We start from the raw sequence: 22,105 nt of genomic DNA, 5'->3' as shown, positions 1-22,105 counted from the left end.
ATTGATAACTAATGAATTGCAACTTCTCTGTGACCCTAGATACCAACAGGAAGGGTGATGTGTGTCCATGCACCGTGAGCAGAGAGGTCTGTGCATTCATTTTCTCTGTGGCTTTGACTGGTTTACAGCAGATAGGGGAGGGGGAAGCATATGGCTATTGTTAGAGTCTACATAAATGCCCGGGGCTCTAAGATGGGGGTTTTGATATCATATGTGCACAAAATAACGTGTGCATGCATACATTTATGATGCATGCAAATGAAAGGTCAGGGCCTCCCACTGGGGCCAAAAAACACATTTGATGTTTCACATTTGATGTTGGGCAGCCTGGGGAACATGTCCACATTTTAAAATGCAAAGCCACTGCAACAAACAAATGGAAAAACTCAAAATATCGGTCTTACCTTAAATGATTACAATACCAGAATTCCATGAGCATAACAAAGGCCAAAATCAACAACAATAACAAAATAAATCGGAAACCAAGGGGATGGGCACCATCATGGCTCCTGCATCCCCTTGAATGAGGAATGCATCAAAGTGAATGAAAAGTGTAGTAGTCAGAAGCGTCACCAAGAGGGTGAAGAGCACATGTGGGAGGTGGCCCTCGGCTTTGCTGACTTGGTGATGTGCAGCCATCTTTTCAAAGGGCACACTGATCTTGAGATGGGGCTGTGATGAGAGACTAGGAGCTGATTGTCAGCAACTGCAGAGATGCTTCCGGGCTCAGCTGGTTAAAATTTCTTGTCTCCACCCCAGGCTTCCAGAATATTTCCAAACCTGTTTCCATCCAGACAGTCCTCTGCTCCCCTCCTTCCAACTCTGTCTCTGAACTCCAGGGCCCTCGCTGATCTGGCCTGACCCTGGTATCTCCACCTTCTGCTCCTTTACCCATTGCCACGGACTCTCTAACCCAGCCCTTTAGGTGTGTTCACCCTCCCATCGTATGATCCCCGCTCCCTCCAGGAACACTGCTGACTGCAGGACCCTCCCCAGGAAGCCCTCTCTGACGGACCCTGCAGGCATTGCTCTCCCTGAGTACAGCTTAGAGCTTTGCTGTCTCCCTGTCCATCCTGTTGCCTTGGCACCCAGCTGGGCCTCAGGGCAGCTGCCCTGGTTCTGTCCATTTGCTACTCTGGTAGCAGTGGCCTGAGTTCATCAAGCTCTTACTAAGTTCCATCTGCTACCACATTCAGTGCTCACAACAGCACCTGCAAATGCCCATTTCACGGATGAGATAGCTGAGACTCAGGGGGGATAAGGGAGAGTCAGAGGCAGGCAGCTGTCTCAGAAGCATCCCTTGCAACCACCAAACAGTGCCACCATAGCACCTTTCCATGTCACATCTGTGTCCACTCACTTCTCAGAACCAAAGGGCCAACTCCTGGAGAGGAGAGGATGCAACATCTCCTTTGTTGCATCCAACATGCCCCTCTGCAAGCACCATGAGGGTCGGGTCCCCTATGCTACTCTTGGCCACTGTGATGCTTAAGTGTCAACTTGATTGAAGGATACAAAGTATTGTTCCCGGGTGTATCTGTGAGGGTGTTGCCAAAGGAGATTAACATTTGAGTCAGTGGACAGGGAGAGGCAGACCTACCCTCAATGTGGGTGGGCACCACCCAATCAGCTGCCAGGGTGGCTAGAATAAAGCAGGCAGAAGGAGGTGGAAGAAACTGACTTGCTGAGTCATCCAGCCTTCATCTTTCTCCCGAGCTGGATGCTTCCTGCGCCCAAACATCAGACTCCAAGTTCTTCTGCATTTGGACTCTTGGGCTTACACCAGTGGTTTCCCAGGGGCTCTCAGGCTTTCAGCCACAGACTGAAGGCTGCACTGTTGGCTCCCTACTTTTGAGGTTTTGGGACTTGGAACGAGCCACAATTGGCTTCTTTGCTCCTCAACCTACAGACAGTCTATCGTGGAACTTAACTTTGTGATGTTGTGAGTTCTCCTTAATAAACTCCCTTTCCTATATACGTCTATCCTATTAGATCTGTCCCTCTAGAGAACCCTGACTAATACAGCCACCAACTGACCTCATGTGCCAGATAGAGTCTTTTGTTTTCTCTTCATGTGACATGAAGTTAGGTGACTGGACACAAACTACCTGAATCTGCAGGAGCTAACCCCCACAGGCCACTTCCTTCCCTTCCAGCCTCACTGCCTTTAAGACTTAGGTTGCTGAAGTTGCCAGTTCCAGGAGCGCTTCCCTCTCTCCTCTGACCTCAGGCTCCTCCACGTATTCTGGGATGATGGTTAATACTGAGTGTCAACTTGATGGGATTGAAGGCTACAAAAGTACTGCTCCTGGGTGTGTCTGTGAGGGTGTTGCCAAAGGAGATTAACATTGGAGTCAGTGGACTGGGAAAGGCAGACCCACTGTCAATGTGGTGGGCACCATCTAATCAGCTGCCAGCGCAGCTAGGATAAAGCAGGTAGAAGAACGTGGAAGGACTAGACTGGCTGAGTCTTCTGGCCTCCATCTTTCTCCCATGTTGGATGCTTCCTACCCTTGAACATTGGACTCCAAGTTCTTCAGCTTTTGAACTCTTGGACTTACACTAGTAGTTTGCTAGGGACTCGCAGGCCTTTGGCCTCAGACTGAAGGCTGCACTGTTGACTTCCTTAGTTTTGAGGTTTGGGGACTCGAAATGGCTTCCTTCCCTTGAACTTGCAGACGGCCTGTTGTGGGATTTCACCTTGTGATCATATGAATCAAGTCTCCCTAATAAACTCCCCTTGATATATACATTTATTCTGTTAGTTTTGTCCCTCTAAGCACCCTAATACACCTATCCTCACTGCACCTGCTGCCCTGGGTTGTGAAACCACCGGCCCTTAGTGTATTACTCTGCAGACCCTATGTCTATGTCTTGGTGTGGGGCAGCTCTCGGGTTCTGTGTCTTCACCCTCACCCTAGTGTCTAGCACAGCACTTGACACTTAGAGGTGCCAGCAATGGGTTTTCACTCTCTTTTCATGCAGAGCAGCCGTGCAGAAGAGAACAGGTGTCATCCTTGTCCAATGGGATGAGCTTTCCCAAGAAGAGTACGCTCACGGAGCAGCCGCCAGCCAGAACCTGGACAGTTCAGCCCCCAAAGTCCCTCCAGCCCTCACTCCCTTGAGCGGTCGGGAGGCTTTGGGGCTTCGCTCCGAGAGTGCAGCTTCCAGAGCCAGACAGACGGTGGGAATCTAGACTCTTCCCAGAGCCAGACAGACGTCAGCGGGGATCTAGACTCTTCCCCTTCTCCGCCACGTGTTTCCCTTCTCAGATTCTTGGGCAAAACCATGCACGGGCCTCCTCTGAGCCTGTGCTTACCCTCCATCCAGCAGCACTGGTTGAGAGCCTCCCAGGCCCCGCCCTGTGTGGTCACCGCATAGCTAATGAAGAACCGGCCAACCCTGCCTTGGCCATCTGGATGCAGACCACCCAGGGCAATCAGGCAGACATGCGACATCTTCATAAGCCTCATAATTAGCGCTTCAAGAGAAATAAGCAAGGTGTGGTGACAGAGAATTTCAAGGGAAGGCTGCTTCAGAGAGCTTGGGCCATGGAATTAAAGCCAAGACCTGAGACAGGTCAGTGGGGCCAGGTGGGGTCCGGCAAGGGTCAGGGAAGAGCCCGTTAGCTGGGGATGTCACACCTTGAGGCCCTCCAGGATAGAGACCAGGGCGGCTCAACACCAGAAACTGGCAATAGGTCAGTGTGACGGGACCAGAACTGAGTGAGCAAGAGTGATGGGAGGAGGTGGGAGAGACCCGGCCTCCTCTGCAGGTTCCCCGGCCTATGGAGCCACAGTGACAGACAACAGGCCCTGTCCTGACATATTAGCTGTCTCTCCTTTCAAGCCATAAGCCCTAAACACTTCCCTTCCCCAGCACAAGTTCTCAGCCAAGGCCAGGCTTCCCTGATGAGCATGTGCTGGCCTCAGTGACGCACTGACAACCCTTCTTATCAAGGGGAAGATCGAATCCGTAATCGGCCCAGACTGGGGTCATTATGAGTGGTCATTATCTCAACCCAAGCCAGCCCTCACACGCAGATAGCTTGAAAGAGCTCCCACTACATCCGGCAGTCCATTGATTTAACAAGTCAGAGGCACGTCCGGGAGAGAGCTTCTTATGGTAACCAGTGCATCCAGAAGCCAAAAGCGGGAGTCCAACTGTTTGAATAAAAATAGACACCAAGGCCAGGAGGCTTAAATATGGTGCAATGTTTGCTCGGGTGATGGGTGTACCAACATCTCACAAATCACCACTAAAGAACTGACTCATGTAACCAAACGCCACCTGTACCCCAGTAACTTATGGAGAAAAACTAGACACAAAGGGCACTGGGCAAGCTTCCAGCCATGATTGACTTTCACCTGGAAGGTGAGAGACCTGGCACGAGATGGGCCCCATTGCCTCCTCTGGACTCTCAGCCACAGCCCCACCCCCAGCTGCCTCTGCTGGATCTCCCATGACCGGCAGGAGTTCCTTCTCCCTCTGGGAAAATCAGTCTGCCTCTCTGTTTAGTCTGACAACTCCCATTTTTACAGAAAAGACAATCATATGACCAAAAAACCTCAAATTATGAGAACATATCTCTATTTCTCCACATCAAAAGAACTCCTGAAACAAAGAACATTAGGCTTGTCACATTGGCATCACCCACATTCTCTCTGCCAGGGCTGCTTTTATTTAGTCATTCAACAAACATTTATCGAGCTAAGCGCTCAATCCTAGCCAAGCAGTGATTCTGGAGAACAACAAGTACAAAAGTCCTGCCCTCATAACACCTGTATTCTAGTGATGGAAGACAGATAATAAATGAATGTACAAGTGAACAAATACATGAATAAATCATTAGCACATCCTTAGATGAGCACACGTGTTGCAGGGAGAATACGTCGTGGAAGATGAGTAGACAAGACGGGTGCCACAATTTTACATGCATTGCTTAGAGTCTCCTGGAGAGGAAGACCCCCTTGGGGGAAGGCAGGAAGGAGGCGGGCAGCAAGCCGTGCAGACTTTTCTGAAGAGCAATCCCCAAAGAGGACAGAGGGAGCTGCAGATGTTCTGGGTCAGAGCTGGCCTGACACATTCAGGGGACAGCAGGAAGGGCAGGTGATGTGGCTCTTCCTGTGGCTGAGGGGAGGAGGTAAGGTAGGAGCCTTGTCAGCCACTGAGCAGACACTTCCAGTCAAATGGACGGGAGGCCGCTGAGCTTTGATCAAGTGGAATCAAGGCTACAGGTTCACTGTGTTCCTGCAGGAGAAGAATCCCAGAAGCAGGGGGCCCAGTTGGGTGGGCCACGCAGTCCTTCAGATAACAGCATGGTGGCTCGGCCCCGGTGACGGTGGTGGAGGTGCTGGAAGTGCCCCTGGTTGGAAGACAGAGCTGGCGAGACTTCCTAACAGAGAAGCCAAGCTTGGAAGAAAAGACGCTTGAAAGTTTTGATCTGAGCACCCGGAAGAAAGGCAATGCTGGAAGTGCTGGCTGGGGCAAGGCTAGAGGTACCCATTAGGGAGAAGCCTGTTATCCTCTCCAATGCAGTTGCCAAAGAGGTGGCCAGAAATGCCCCTTGGGAGACCAGGGAGGAGGTCCCTGTAATGAAATAGGAATCCCTGACGCAGATGAGGTCATCTAGCAGGGGTACCTGGGGGAGGAAAGAGGCCCAAGGACCACACCTCTGCAAGCTCCTGGGAGATGGGAGAAAAGCAATGGCAGAATGTTCCAGAAACCCAGTGAGAAAACACTTCAGGGAGAAGGTGGGAGCTGACCCCCATCCAGTGCTGCAAGGACATGAGAAGATGAGGATGCATTGATTCCTGGATCTGGGAATGTGGAAATCCCAGGAGCTACTCGTGCCTGGGACTGAGGGCTGAGGGGGACACAGGCCTGATTTAAGAGAATTCCAAAGAAAAGGGGAGGAAACAAGAGCAACTCCTGGAGGTGTGTCTCTGGACAGAGCACAGAGATGATGCAGGGGCTTGGAGGGGGAGTCCTGGCCAGGGGCGAAAACAGCAGTGCTGAGCAGCCTCCAGCCCTCAGCTCTCCTGATGGCTTCGCCTTTCTCAGGGGACACCTTTCTGCAGAGCCTCGTTGGAAAGCAGCTTAAAGCTGTATTTGCACAGCGTGTTGCCTAACATGGAAAAGTGCAATCCGCCCATTTCAGAGGAGGGTGGCCATGAAAGGAAGGAGGGTGGACGAGGCACCCCTGGGAGAAGCCCCATCCCCATAACTGGCATTCATTCCTGGCTCCCCAGTTCCCAACTCCCTCCAAGGCTCTGCCTTACCCAAGCGTATTTTCTCATTGAGTTCTTACATCATTTATTCCTGAAATCCCTCTTGCTAGAATCTAATCCATAGACCACCATATCTTGCAAATCCTTTCCCTGTCCTCCTTTCTTCGCCCCTCCCTCAGGTGGAATGTTCCTTCCCAGCCCCCAGTTCCCCACCTTTGCTAACTATATGGATGAACGCTGTGCCATCTTCACCACCTGCAGTAGAAAGGGAGACAGGAGAGTGGGGAGAGGGAGCGAGGAGCCCGTACTGAGTGAAGCAACATTGACAGAAGAGCCACCTTGGCCCTCCCTGCTCGCCCCTGCCCACCCCCACACCTGCTTCCTCTCCTGTTCCCAGCTCCCAAGGGATGTGGCTCTGCTCTCTGAAACTGGGTCCCCTGAGAGTTTTCTGAATGCTTCCCCTCCCCTTTTTGGTTAAACTACTTGGAGTGGGTTCTCTCTTATGTCCAAAGAAATCCTATGATGGTGAATGGAAATGGAAGGTGGTGAGTTTTGGGCAAAAGGGGAACCCTGTACCTAGAGCTCCCCTTCCCCATCATTTGACCAGCACCCGGCAGACCCCACTCGGGGTTTTAATTCAGTCCTCCAAGCTATTCTGGCCTTGCTCCATTAGCTCAGCACAGGAAACCTCCCTTTGGGACAGGAACTAAGACGCAGAGGCTATTTCTCCTCGTACAGCCACCACCATGGGGTGAGCCAGGGGTGAGGCTGTCAATGCTTTAGGACCCCGGGGAGACTCCCACTACAGGATGATGTCAGGCCAGGAAATGCTGGGACTCAGCAGCTCTGCAATCCTATGTAAGTCCCTTAACCTCTCTGATCAGCAGTTTTCTCTCCTGTTAAATTGGGAATGCAGCCTCCTCCATGTTGGTGACTGTGAGGGTTTCATGAGAGAAGTTTTACCATGCCCCTAGCATGAAGGAGGCTCACAATTATGGGTACTTATTCCAGTCTTTTTTTTCTAATCTACTATTTTATTGAACTCAGTCTGGGAAAACATGTGGCAGGCACTTTGCCCCATCCTATCCCACTTACCCCTCACTCCGGTGCTGGCAGGCAGCTCATAATCCCCATTGTACAGGAGGGAAAACTGAGGCAACTTATTGGTCCTTTTGCAGAACTCAGTGTCTGCCTTGGTCAGGATGCAAACGACTGCCTTTCCTATCAATACCATCCCACCTAGACTGCCACTGGTGAGGGTGGCCCTTGTACATAGTGTTCAGAGATTGCACTCAAAATCCGTGACCTGAGATAACATCATCTGCCCAAATTCAAATACGTGCGGAACGTGCTTGCCCTGAACATAAAGTAGTTTCTACAGGCGTGTACTCAAATCATGTGTTTCCCTTACAAAATCAAGAACAGGCTTTTATTTTCATCAGTAACTCACGCTTGTGACCTTAAGCCACTGCGTAATACTTGATTAGCTGAGGAGGAAATGAGCAATAGTAACATTTGACCTTTAAAGAACATCCGATACCACATGAAAAATATTCAGTGGAGGAAAAGAAAACCGTTTTGGCTCCCACTTCATTACTTTGTGTCTTTTGCCATCTCCTTCAGTTTGGGTTCGAAACATTTTTTTTTTCTTGTTTGGAAATCTTCCTAGAATCATCCAAATTGGACAAGATTGGGCTGCTCTGTGGCCTGGGGTCACTCTTTGGACGGGGCCATTTGGACCTCCCATGGGATCGAGGGCAGGAGAGTCTGGTGTGAGTTGGGTGCACTGCAGAGGCAGCTGCCCCATGTCCGCACCGACTGCTGCAGAACGCATCTGAGCGCATCATGAGGCAGCTCTGAGCTCATCTGTAAGAGGAGGACGGTGGTGCTCCTGCCAAGCACCGTCATTTAGTGAATGAAATGAAACAAGGCCGTGTCAGGCCCATGGGAAACGCCGAGCCCATGCGGGCTCCTCTTGACTCAGTCCCCAAAGACCCAGAGCTGGGCCAGAAGCTGTAGCCAGTGCCCTGTCTCTCAAACTGTCATGTGAGCATGAAGCACCTGGGGACCTTATTAACATATACATTTCCAGTCATCCAATCCGGGGCTCAACCAGAGACTGATTTCTAACAGGCTCCCAGGTGATACAGGGGCTGTCTTTCTGGCCACGCTTTGGGCACCAGGGATGTGCGCAGCCCAAATCCACTGTTTTTCCAGGCTGCAGAAGTGTGAGCTACCTCATGCCTGGGCCAGCAGTGAGGAATGCTCGACCTGATCCTGGGCCCCCTCCCCATCCTAGAACTCCTCCAGTAGCCAGACCTTCAGACAGAGGCAGCCGCAAGTCTCTGAGCAGCCACTGCAGGCAGGGGATCCTTGCTGGGTTCGCTGCTGCCCCTGCCATTGTGGTGGAGGTGCGGGGACAGCTCTCTTGTGGCTGTTTTCGTTTTGTTTTACCTGCTGTGCATCTTATTCACAATTCATCAATCTCTCATACATCCAACACCAGAATTGCTCTTCAGAAGGTTCTTGTAGGCAAAGCAGTTGACCAGATCTTGTTGTTCACCAGGACACCAGAGCTTTGTGTCCTCAAACCATTCTCCTGCCCTGAGTCTCACCCCTGCCTGTAGATCATTTTCATCTGGATTCCAGAGAAACAGCGACAGTGATTGCAGGCATGGCTTTGCACAGCCACTCAGGCTTGACTCCCAGGCTCTGGGTGTGCCGTGAGGGACGGGGCGATGATGGACTTGTAAACTCTCAGGAACGCCTCCCAGCTGCAGACGCTGTCCCCGCAGTAATCACTGGTCCAGTTCATGCCCTTTTCTGTCCTCTATGGGTCTCCGGGACTCCCAGCCCCTAGGGCTTCCTCCCACTCCACCATCACGGCAGGGAATGCAGAGGGACCCCGGGCTCTGTGCGTGCCCCTGCAATGACACGTTTGAGGCGGAAGATGTACACGGGGGCTCACACATGGGATCCTTCCTCTGCAGGGAGGATCTGGTCCCAGAGCACCCAGTGGTATTTCCCCATGGCCCCTGCGGCCTCCTTGTCTCATTTCCACACGCCTCTCCCACTTCTGCCTGGAATTGCCTCCTAAGGAAACGACTTGGGTCCGTCCCAGTCATTTCAAGATCTGCGTCTGGAGGAATCCGATACTTACCCTGCAGGGCTCAAGTCAGACAGGGAGCTGGAGAGAGTGTGCATCCCTGCATCCCGGGTCTCCCTCACGGGGCGTGGTTTTTAGACCATGGTCCTTAGAGAAACGCTGGGATGCTGGTCTATATTGTCCTCCAAATTTACTGGGGGCTGCCGTATGGGCCAGCACAGTCATCACGCCCCATGCCAGCTGAAGCTCCTGACGTGCAGGCGAGAGCCGACTGTGCGCAGGAATTCCCTAATTTCCGCACAGACGACAGGCTGCCCAAACCAATAAATCCATTCGCCTCTCCAAGGCATTGTCACGTACTGCAGGCCAGTCGTGGGTTTCAGAGGAAATGTATTAAGTCCACATTCACAGGGCATGAAAGGAATATTGAGATGTTACAGCAATCAATTTTTCATAAATAATATACATGTGTAGCCACATTACATATTCAAAGCAGCAGTCAAGTGGTCAGGGAAAATGATCATTTATTCTGTTGAATTTCTTCAGAATGAATTCTGGGATAGATCAAACAAAAAAGTTATAAAATAGGAATTATAGATAATGAATGCCTGCTTGTTGCAAAGGAATTTGACTTACTTCACGCATAATTAAAGCAAGTGAGGTCAGGGTTGAGCTTGGGGTGATTTTAGGAGGAATCTCTGTATCCTGTTCATGGAGCAAGAGTAACACTTTGCTCATTTTGTAAGGATTTGTGATTGAAATGACTGACATTAAAAGCCTTTCATTAATATGCCATGGTGAGTAAACATCAGTGTAAGCCAGCAGAATAGTGACCAGCGGCTTCACGTTTTGATCTCCTGAGGTAGAAGTTATTTGTCCCCTCCACTACCTTCTTGAGAATCCTCTGTTGCCTTGGTTGTCTTAGGCTATGACATCAATTTGTGAGTACAGGGCTGTCCCATGTTCTAAGGTTGTTATTTTCCCAAGGAGACTATAGAGCTTGGCCAACTTTAGAACAGCATGTATCTATCCACCTAGGAGGCAGAGCCAGGTGGGGAGGCAGAATGGGTAGGGCGGTTCCGTGAGCATGCAGGGTCCTAACCTACTGGGTAAATTCAATCCTGCAGGTGCTTTCACTTCACCAATGTGAGCAGATTGTAGGTCTAGAGCTGGGGGAGAGAAATAAGGGTGATGTTGAAAGGACCCAAAATGTCATTTAGATAGGGGGGTGGGCGCAGATAAGCTCAGGGAGTTATCCCACAACATAGTGATTATGGTGAATAACAATGTATTGGATACTTGAAAATTGCTAAGAGAGTAGGTAAGTGTTCTCACTAGACACCCACACACAAAGATATATATGTAAAGTAATGCCCATGTCAATCACCTTGGTTTGCTCATCCCACAATGTTAATCATAGATGGAAATACTTTGTCCACTATCAATACATACAACTGTATTTGTCTAAATAAATACAGTAATGGTAAAGAGTCCAGGCTTTTCTGACGTACAGAGAGATCTGGGTTTGAATCTTGAGCTTACAATATTCAAGTTGTGTAACCTTGAACATAACCTCTCTGACCTTTCGTTTTTTCCCCTGGGATATGGAGACACTGATTCCTGCTGTATAGCATTGATGAGAGGAAGAAGGAAGATGATGAAGGAAAGTGCTTATCACTTTGCTGATGGGAGTGGGGGGAAACTTACTAAAAGACAGCTACTCTTGCAATTCTAGTAATCATCAAACCAGATTTCTTCCAAAGTATCAGATGCTTCCTGGGTGTGCTGTGCCCTGCTGACCTTAGAAAATATGAATATCATTTCAGATCGCTGGTGACACTGAAGACACCACGGTGCACAGCACAGGAGCGCCACACAATCTTCCAGAGTCATGCGTGGGTCTGGCTGAGGCAGCCATACAGAAGGCAAACCTCCGCTCCAGCACTTCTGCCCAACTCGGCCATGCTGGGGCAGGCAGTGCTGAGACCTCAGAGCAGCTGCCATGACAGCACCTGAGGAGCACAGGAGGACCCGGGTGCGAGTCCAGAGGCTGCCCCTTAGGCCAGGACCCTCTCGGGCACGTTTCCTCATTCGTGCAGCAGGGAGAGCTCAGGGGCCCACATCACAGAGCTGTCTTAACTAGGGTGCTGAGATGCATGTGGAGGGCTTTGCACTGTGTTGGTAAAAGTACAAGATCATTCAAATAAGCACTGCCATTGTTGTAAAAATCCTTAAAGTTGCTCTGAAGGCTTTCAGAAATGCTGGCAAAGCAGCAAGCCCCTAAGCCTCTGAAATTCCTTTTCTCCATTAACCAGCTTGGAGGGGCTGCAACATGGATGATGGAAGAGGGAGTGTCATGCAGTCACAGGGCCCTTTCTCCTGGGCAGGACGGGGAGAATGCCGGGGATGCCTGGCTGGCCGTCACAGCCTGGGATGCTGCCTCTGGAAAAGATGCAAGTCATGGGCTTCAGATGCTGAGAACATGGGCTTCAGAACAGCTGACTGTGGCCTCCTTTGAATCGCTTTGGTCCCAACTCCAACGTGAGTGATAAGATGCTCTAAAGCTCTTGGCATCCAGGGACTCTCTCATCGACAAACAACGGAACCCCCAGCTCAAAGTGCCTGAAACACCAGGGCAGTTATCTGCCTAGTCCTCCTGGAAGTCCAGCAGGTGGGCACGCTTCACATGTGACATCATCTGCCCGTACCGGCTCCACCTCCCACAAGGCTGCATGTGCAGCCTCCACCAGCAAGACACTCAGCCACAGCATCTCTGTGCCTAAACAAGCAGCACAGTCAAAAGCAGAGAGTGAACGTGACCTTGTGCCAAAACTCGGGCACCTTCTTGTCTGATGAATTCTCACTGCTAACCTTTCCTTATCGCTGTTTGACCTGCAGAGATCTTTTTTGTATTTTCTAAACCAAGGCCACCATTGGAACTAGCATGGCCAGCTTCCCCGGCAGCACAGAGACCTCGGGCCTGGGGACCAAACACACGACGGAGCTGTGTCAGGAGAGAGAGAAGGGGAAGTGGATGCTGGAAGGCAGCCAGCAGCGTCCGGCAGCCTCCTTCCACATTCTCATGACGAGTTTCGTGTTCGGATTACAGGTAGTTCAAAGCAAGGGGCTGCTTTCTTCAACTAAGTCATTTTAAATTAAGTCCATAAAGTGAATATAAATGTTTTATTTCATTGTGACAGGCTGTCAGTAAACTTAAGGAGTAAATTTGATGGCGGATTTTTTGTTGTTGTTGTTCTTATATATTTTTTGGCATCTCCTCACAGAAGCATAAACAATTCTCTTTGTACTGACCCCATACAGCCTTTTTCCAAGGGAAATCTAACATCTAGAGGCACACAGGATTTTCAGCCCTAGCAAAACAACTCCAGCATCCTCACCGTACATCAAAGAGAGACAGCCTGGTTCTCATGGCCAGGAAGGTTAGTCACAATATTACGAAAAGTAACGATTAAGTGCTACACAGTAGATGGAGGCCCTGGAAATTCATCACCCAACAAACAAAACACTTTTAATTGTCAGACTTTTCTCTATGCTTCCTAAATAGGAGTTAGTCCTAGAGAGCTGTGGTCTGGGGAGAGGAGTAGGCAGAGATGGGCAGGGTTTAAGAATCACAGTGGCTTATGCCTGTAAGCCCAGTAGTTTGGGAGGCCAAGGTGGGAGGATTGCTTGAGCTCAGGAGTTTGAGGCCAGCCTGGGCAACATAGGGAGACCCCTGTCTCTATAAAAAAAGAAAAAAATTTAGCCAGGCCTGGTAGCACATGCCTGTAGTCCCAGCTAGTCCAGAGGGTGAGGTGGGAGGATTGCTTGAGCCCTGGAGGTTGAGGCTCTCTATAGTGAGCTGTTATGGAGTCACTGCTCTCTAGCCTGGGAGACAGAGTGAGATCCCATTTCAAAAGAAAAAGAAGGTGTTTTACAGAGGTTCCTCACTTTCTTTTAGAGAAACACTGACATTTCAGAAGTTGTTCAGAAAACATTTCAGGGAGGAGACACAGGAAACGCCCAGGTATACTGTAAGAGAGGCTTCCCACTGACACTTACATGGCACTACGTGACCAGGCTCTGTGGTCTGATTCCATGTCCAGCAAGGCTGGGTGCTGACTCATCCCTGCCATGGATGTATACCTTGAAGAGATGCCATCAGAAATCTGGCCACCTTTTTAAAAGGAGATACCACTTGGCTTGGATTATAACCCACAGAACAGGCTTCAGGGCTAGTGCCCTCAAAGCCAGTCTCTCAGAGCCCCAAGGTGCTCCTCCATCCCCAGCGCCCCTCCCATCTGCTCCCACTTAGCACCTCAGTTGCCTCTGCCAACTGTCCATGCCTTCTTCAAATGTTCTCCGTCCTTGGCATCTACACCCTGGTACCCGTCTTGGTGCCTCTGTGAACACAGACACAGCTGAACAGCATCATGTTCATGCCCTAGGCTCCCCTTGATGCCAGACTCCCGGATTCCATCTCTGCCTCTCTAATCAGAGAGGCTCTCTCCTGCCTCTGCTTAGCCTTCTCCTCATCCTCAGGTGACACCAGCCCCCTTACCTTCCATTGTCTGCATGTCTGCTCTCCCATTGATCACAACGGCCTTGAAGGTGCAAGCTCAATCTGCTTCTCACAGGCCCAGTGTGCTGGAGTAGAGTTAACCTATATGTGTTTGTGGATTCTCCATTTGCTTTTTTTGCCATATCTTATCATCTAACATCTTGTTTTCAAAACATGTTTTCAGCCAACATCTTTTCTTCTATTAGTACTGCCTTGCCCCCCCCAACCTCCCCATGTGAACTTGGATTTGCTTTTATGTTCTAATGAGGTGCAAATGAATCCATTTTATAGATTAAATTCCAGCTAATTTGACTTCTGGGTCAGTTTCAGCCATTCGGGGTGTTGACATGCCCTCCTGCAAAACAATGTTGGTTTGTACAAATCATAAAATGGACTTTCACTAGAAGGGGCCTGGGATAAAAAGAGTTATTCAAAGTTTCCACAAATCACACAGCCTCTGGTGCGGTCTTGCTTTGTTCATCACCCCCCACCCTATTACCGTGGAGAACTGAAAGTCCATAAACAGGGTGAGGCGTGGAGAACAGGCAATTTTGTTACTTTCCTGGAACAGCATCTTTTTTGGTGTATCATGGACTGCTTTGTGATACTTAAGCAGTTGTTCACGTTTCAGTTTGTGGGTAGATGAATTTATTGCATATTGCACAGATGAGAAAGAAAGTATTGTTAGGGGCATTTTCTCCCTAAAAGCTATGAGATCAATTGGCCCCTAGAATCCTGCAGGGGCTCCTAGGGTGCCTCCCTCACGACTCTCGGACAAGGAGAGCTTAGGGCTCCCCCGGGCTTAGGCGCTCAGGGGTTTTGGTGTGGACCCAACCCATGGTCAATAATCTGATTCTATGATACGCTAATTAAATGGAAGCACCAATGCCTACCTGGGCCAGAAATAACAAGGCTCAGCATTTTGCATCTTCGTGGTCATGAAAAAAGGGCAACGTCCCACAGTGATCGCAGTTTCCTGTTTCTTCACCCCGTCACTCTCCCGCTCCACGGATGCATGTTTACCTTCCTCTCCCATGATCATCTCCCATGGTCTCTGGGGTGGGGCAGTGTGAAACGGAGGGCTCTGGGGGGAATCAATTGCCAGCCCCTGGTTTCCAGCCTCTGTGAAACTCCTCAGCACCACCAGCACATGAACAAATGAACCTCCTTTACTATTCTCAGATGGACACGTGTTACCTGCAAGGCAGAGACCCTGCCATGTGAGCATACCAGCATTGTAGCTTGCCACAGGGGCCAGGAGATGTGTTGAAATGGACCTTCCTGATTTCGGGACTGCCATCTGAGATCATGCTTTACGTCCATAGCCATTGTCATTTTCAGAGAAACAGATATTATCCTGGCAAAAGGTTCTCAGTCACAGTTGGATGTAAATTTCCCCCAAACGTCCATATCCTTTGAATGATGGCACCACTAATGTTGACTTTAAAAAAAGAGGTTCCAAATGGAACGCTCCCAGATTAAAATATAGTATCTATATTTATTCACATGATAGTTTATCTCAAATAAAATCTCCAAGCTACATTTTAGGAAGCAGATTCAGTGGCAGGCCACAAAATTTATCTCTGGAGAGAAAGACATGAAAATACATATAAAAGTCGTTGCCATCAGCACAAAAGAGGGAGGGAATTTATAGAACTGCAGCCTTCATCAGATTTGAAATCTGGGCTCCTCCAGGCATCCTGAATGGCTCTTTTACCAGGAGGCTGTGTTTGATGGAAAGAAAAATGGACCCGAGTTAACGCTCCTTGAATATCCACTGTGCTCACGTGTGCCAAGAGCTTGGCCCCACACGTCATCAACTGTGAGGTAATGCAGGAACAGTTAGGAAATTAAAGCATAAAAACCTGGAAGGAAAACCACAACACCACCTTTAGCCATGGCAGAAAGCGGCAGCAGTCACTGAATATTTGCTGTGTGTCGGGCTGTGTGCAAAACACGATCCCCATTTTTCAGAGAAGGAAGCTGAGGCACAGAGAGGTTGAGAAACTTGACTAAGGTCACACAGCTCATGGCAAACTCAGGGTGCAAATGCAGGGACTGGCTGCAGGGCCACAGCTCTTATCATTCTGCCCAGATGCCCAGCATATCTGCCACTGGTGGATAATACTCCCCTCCTCTCCTCTCACACTTGACAGCAGTTTGCATCTGCAAGACCCAGGTCTGGTGTCATCTCTCCTTCTGAAGTCCTTAATCTGTCCGCAAATCATCTTTTAAATGTTCTGTAACTCCTAAGACAGCGGGGAGCACGGCACTCTTCTGTAAAGAATTTGATGAAGAAATAAGGACTCTTTTCCCCCAAAAAGTGCACATACCAGCTGGCCTTGCAATCCTGTCTGCAGAACTACACAAACCCCCTAAAGCTAGTCTCTGAGCCGCCAGCTAATAACTACCTTAAAGGCCCCCTTTTGAGATCTTGCTCTTAAAGACACTAAGCATTGGTTGGTTTGATTTAGCTTGCTTTGTGCTAATTAATCTCAAATTACTCAGATCTACCATAGAGAAATTCTATTGATTGCTACTAGATTTGTTTTGTTTTCACCTTGATTCATATTCTAAACTGAATCAAGTTCTGTAGAAAAAACACCCATCAAATGCATCTCCTCAAGGAGTAGAATACCACTATTATAGCCTTAAGATTCCACCTACAATTTTTACCCCCCAGGAGCTTACTCAACTCAAGAAGGGAGCATTAACTAATTGGATAATTACCATGTTAATGAAGGAGGCTGGAATTCATGCAGCCAATAAGAGGCTTCATCTTGGCCCAAATTTCCCCCGGACCCAAGCTGGAGGCAGGATCCCTGGCACCTGCAGAGATCTCCTAAAATCTGAAGGAATGAGGTGCTTAATTCATCTCTTGATCTGTTGCTTAAATCGCCATCTGGAGAAATCACCCTCCTGGCTGTATTACATCCAAATTAAATATATTTGCTTATAAGCCCAGAAGATGAGAGCAATCTCAGTGCCATCCGCATTACAAAGGGAATAAGATATGTTGCAGGGTCTCTGCAGTTGTAGGAATGGCCATGTGAGTGCTAAATCACCTCTAATACACTACTAATAATTTAAGGAACACATTTCTGTTTGTCTTTTGTTCTAGCAGCTGATTTTTTTCCTCTCTTTTTAATCTATTTTTTTTTTTCATCGTGGTGTGATCACTGCCTCTGAGCTAATTTTGTAGTGAGATGCTGCAGACTTGTGGCCTGTACCTGAATGGATGGGGAGGGAGAGGGAAGGAGGCTGCTGGCTTTTCTTAGGTGTTCTTGCTCACAGCCTGGACAGCAGAGATGGAGCTGAGCACCTCCAGGGCAGGCCTCCATCAGCTGGGGAAAAGCTTCCGAGTATCATAGCCCAAATTCAGCTCTACCTTTCCTAATCTTAAAGCAGGAATGAACGGCAGCTGGATTTCAGCTTTTCATCTCTCTGGTGCAAGTCCACAGAGCTACTTCAAAAGGCTGTGAGTGGAAGGGAGGCCTGTGAGTCCAGGGAAGCTTTAAAATATTTTAGACTTTGAATTGTGTGTTTTCACTTCTACATTGTGACTCAATAACCGTGCCCCCCGCCCCCCCACCACTCGCTGCCCGCCCCTTTCCACAAATGCCACCAATCAAGCCATTTCTTTCTCAAGGGGAACTGAGTGATTTGCAGGGTTTGGGGAAGGTTGCCTGTCCCTAAAGCATAATTCCGTCCCACTCTGGTAAGATTCATAACTAGCATGATTTGGGGGCTTATCCTAGTGGGAGACTTTGAGAAGGAAATCAACGTCTTCAAGGGGAAGCAGGTGGAAACACTGTGAGATAGATATCTCCCCAGTCAGGCCGGGCTGGGCAGGGGGAGGCAGAAACAGAAAACAGAATGAGTGTTCTGGGCATCCTGCAGTGTGGGGGTCTGTAGTGCCAGCACCAAAGGGGCAACTGAGCTCAGGGCAGAGACAGGGGAACAGCATCACGTATTATTGATCATGTTACTTTGAAAATTATTTTAGAAGTTAGTGTTGTTCTTTTTATGATTATTAGCAATATGGAAGGCACTTAAGGACAAAATGTATGCAGCAACTTTGAGCAGATATTTATTAAACCCCGCAACGTACCAAGCAATGAACAGAATGAACAAGAATCCCTGCCTTTATGGAGCTTGCAATCTCATGGAGATAAGTAACAGCCAACACGTGGCACTGAGAACATGCCAGCCACTGTACTAAGCACGTTTTACACATTAATTCATGAATCCTTCACATAACACTGTGAGCTAGACTTTGCTATTATCCTCGTTTGGCAAATGAGGAACCAACTGAGAGTAGTGAGGTTAAGCCTCTTGCCCCAACTCACCCAAGTGGTAGACCTGGGGCTTGAACCCAAGCCTCGTGACTGTGCTACACCATAACATTTTCTGATGTCACAATTGGCCAGATTTGCAAATTTGAATGCCATATACACCACCTTAAAACCTACTGGGATGTGGTATAAATAGAACCCACTCCCAACAATAGAAAATCACATGAGGGAAGTGGAGAGGGAGGGGCTACACAGACAGAACTTCAGAGTGGCAGTAACCATCTAGCTGTTCCGGTAAAATATGACCCAGGCAAAGATTGACACCTCTGAGCTCAAGTTTCCATATATTTTCTTCACGAAGAGAAAAGTCCCATTGCAGCCATTTGACAGCACCATTATGACATTCTATAGACAATAAATATGAAGATGCTTTGTAAACTGAACCAATGCAAATAATTAGTAGAATCTGAAACAGACTTACTTTTGCTTTCGTTTGTTTGAGCACACAAGTGCCGTATACATTCCACAAGCCTCACATTCACCCTGTGCTGACTCTTCACATTCATTTCCACAACTGGGGAACTAAGGTTCAGGGAGATAAACAACCTGCTCAGTGTTGGACAGTGGAAATTCTCCTATTGCCTCATTTTTATACATTTCCCAGATCGATGAGGAATACATACATTTAATATATACTTCACTAAAGTAGAAAACCTACTCTTTGTTGAGCCACTCTGTATACCAAGCATAGTGAAGTATCTTTGTGTATCTCATTTAATCCTTGCAACAGCTTTCTCAGGTAATTCTACTACTTTACCATTTGATTGATATAAAAAAGTGTAGTTTAAAGAGGATGAATGATCAATCAGTATAAGTCATCTCAGTCAGCAAGTAGTAAAAAGAGCCATCTAATCCTTACACATCTGACTCTAGAACTCTAGTCTTCCCCGCTGTATACATACCTTTCATGTGTGCTCAAAGGAAAGCAAGAGTACGTCTGTTTCAGATTCTACTAAGTCTTTGTGTTAGTTCCGTTTACAAAGCATTTTCATGTTTATTGTTTATAGAATGTCATAATGGCACTGTCAAATGGCTGCAATAGGACTTTTTCTTTGTAAACAAAATATATGGAAACTGGAGCTCAGAGGTGTAAATTCTTGCATGGGTCATATTTTGTATATTAATATAATATTTTTTGCATTAATGCCACATTGTAGGATTGGAAATAGGGTCATAGAACTAGGATTCTAATCAGATCTTTCTCTCTCCAAAGTCATCATTTGATACCACAATGGATTCAGACTTCTGAGCTGAAAGTTTTTGTTTTGTTTTCAACAGTCTAAAAATATTTTTCTCCTGTCTTCTGGTCTTCATTTTTTTCTGAGATAAAATCATCAGTTTTCTGAATTGTAATTCCTTGTATGTAGCATGTTAATTTCTCTGGCTCCTTCTATGTTTTTCTCTTTGACTTTGGTTTTTGGCAGTTTAATTACGATGTGTCCATATGTTGCCTTCTTTGTATTTATCCTAATGGGTTCGCAGATGTTCCAGTTACTATTACTGCATAATAAACCATCTCTAAATTTAGTGGCTTAAACAACAGCAACAATTTTCTGATCTCTCACTGTCTTTGGCTCAGGACTCAGGATGGGCAACAGCTCATCTCTGCTTGGTAAGGTCTACAGCTTCAACTGAGGACTTTAATCCTGAGGGTAACTCAAGAGCAGGAGCAGGAAACATCAGCGGCCATCCTCACTCCTGCATGTCTGGCCATTGGTGCTGCCTGTCAGGTGGGACAGCAGTGGAGCTATCAGCAAGAACACCCTCGGGGCCTTCTCATGTGGCCACTGCAGCCTCATCATAGGATGGAGCCTGTGCTCTAAGAGGGAGCACCCCAAGCTCTACCACCTTTTATGACTCATCTCAGAAGTCACAAAGTGTTCCTTTCCTAAATTCCTAGCTCCTACAAAACTCAAGGGGAAGGAATAGAGACCATTGGGTGTCTGCCATGGTGGTCTCTAAAGGAGGAAATAGAGGAAGTAGTTAAGTTGAAATCCAGCAAACATTCTACCTTAGGGGTGAACTGGGGCAAGGAACAAGGTGACCCCACATTCCAAGCTAGTGGTTAAATGGAGGTTACAATAATTCATCAAAGAGAGGTTAGCACAGAAAGATCTAGAATAACACCCAGTCAGCCATGGCAGACTGCATTTTCCAAATGTGTCCACAATGATATCTGCCACAACACATGTTCTTTGAGAACCCTGTTACTTTCTACCCTTGAGTACAGGCAGGTTCGAGGTCATTTTTAACCACAGGTTATGCTGGAGTGGTGCAGTGTTACTCTTGAAACCTGGTGCTACAAGGCAACATGTTTCTTCTTTGCTGGCGAGACATTTGTTCTCTGACGTCTTAGGTGCTGTGCACGGAGCTCGACTATCCTGAATCCACCATGATTCGACCTCATGTCAGTCCTTTGGCTGCCAGCCCAGTTCAACTCCAAGCTGATGACCAGTGTCGACAGCCAGTCATTCTGAACATTTGACCAGTTGAGCTTTCAAATGATGGCAGTCCTGGCTGACATTTTGGGTGAACAACATGAGAGACTGGATGGTTGAGCCCTTCCCAAATTTCTGACCCACAACATTGTGAGAAAAATAATCTTAAGCCTCTCAGTTTGGGGACAATTTGTTACTCAGCAATAGAAATGAAAATATGATCTCAGTAGGACCATGTGACTTGCAGCAACCAGGGTGACAATGGACGTCCCTGCAGATACCCGAGGAGGGGACGCATGAAGGTTCCCTAGGTGCCCTGTAAATCTACAGCTTCCTGCTTTCCTCTGCCACAAACACATAACACACTGTACCTCTACACCTAATCTTTTGGTTTGGAAAGGAATGGAAGGTGATAGAAATCTGAAAGTTGCGACTGAGGTTTACCATCCTAAACACATTATTTCAGGAGACTAACTCCAAGATGATTGGCACGAACTAGAATTTTTCTCCCATTTCTTATAAAGCAAATGGGACAGCTCAGGAGGAAGATTGGAGCAGTTATATACAAAAAATTAACACACAAATGAAGCAACCACGTGGCCTCTGTGTATATGGAGAAAAGTGTGAGCAAATGTGGGGCCCTAATACAGAATGTCAGCCAGGAAGACAAGGAAGGCAGACCTCCTTAGAACAGTGGTACAAGACATTGGTGGTCATCTTAACAGATGTGCACTGACTGATATCCTTCAGAATAGGAAGGAAATGTGAGATCTCAAGAAGGAATTCTAGGGGAGGTCTCAGCTTTACCCCCTGTGACTTGCACTTGGTCAGTATACAACTTATTCTTCCCACCAGACTGATAGAAAGAAAAAAAGAAACTGAGTTCTGTATGTTGAGGAATATCATCTTGGCCTTTAAATTTTGTTAAAATTATAGCAACATGAGTCTTCCTGAAACTTTATTACTGCATTTTCTAAAACATGATTCCTTCTGGTCTAGGTACTCACCATCACTCTGAAGGAGCTTCTCACCTCAAGGTGGAGCTCCCCAAATACATGTTGGATTTGTAGTTAAAAATCCACCTGCAGCAGATAGGCGTGAGGTGGGTGGCAGAAGGGGAGGGGCAGCGCCGGAGGTTGGGTGCTCAGCCTTGGGCTGGAAATGAGCAATCAATATGCTAAGTACATGTAAGCCCCATGCAAATCAGCACCTAACCTTTTTGAAGGAAATGTCTGCACCCTTTGCACAAAGGGCTGAGTAGGGACCACAGTTGGGGTTTTCCTGCACCTGTAGGCTGTAAGCTGGAGAGTAAAGGCAAGAAAGCTAATATTTTTTTAAGATTTTAAAACAACAAACAGAACGTGTTCTCTCTTTGTATCTGAGCAACCAGGAAGCTTCACACACATACGTGCACACAC

The 22,105-nt window shown here is 47.8% G+C and overlaps 1 long non-coding RNA gene across 1 annotated transcript; it reads left to right on the top strand.

Moving 5' to 3' along the window:
• Nucleotides 1-17,553: 17,553 nt before the first annotated feature.
• LOC130541069 (uncharacterized) lies at nucleotides 17,554-20,927 on the top strand. Its single transcript, XR_008955113.1, has 2 exons — nucleotides 17,554-17,612; nucleotides 20,606-20,927. It is a non-coding gene; the product is annotated as an uncharacterized LOC130541069 (long non-coding RNA).
• Nucleotides 20,928-22,105: the final 1,178 nt, after the last annotated feature.

Source organism: Pan paniscus, chromosome 21, assembly GCF_029289425.2.
Source record: "Pan paniscus chromosome 21, NHGRI_mPanPan1-v2.0_pri, whole genome shotgun sequence".
NCBI lineage: Eukaryota > Metazoa > Chordata > Mammalia > Primates > Hominidae > Pan > Pan paniscus.
The sequence above is the reverse complement of the archived record's forward strand: the minus strand, read 5'-3'. Positions and strand labels throughout refer to the sequence as shown.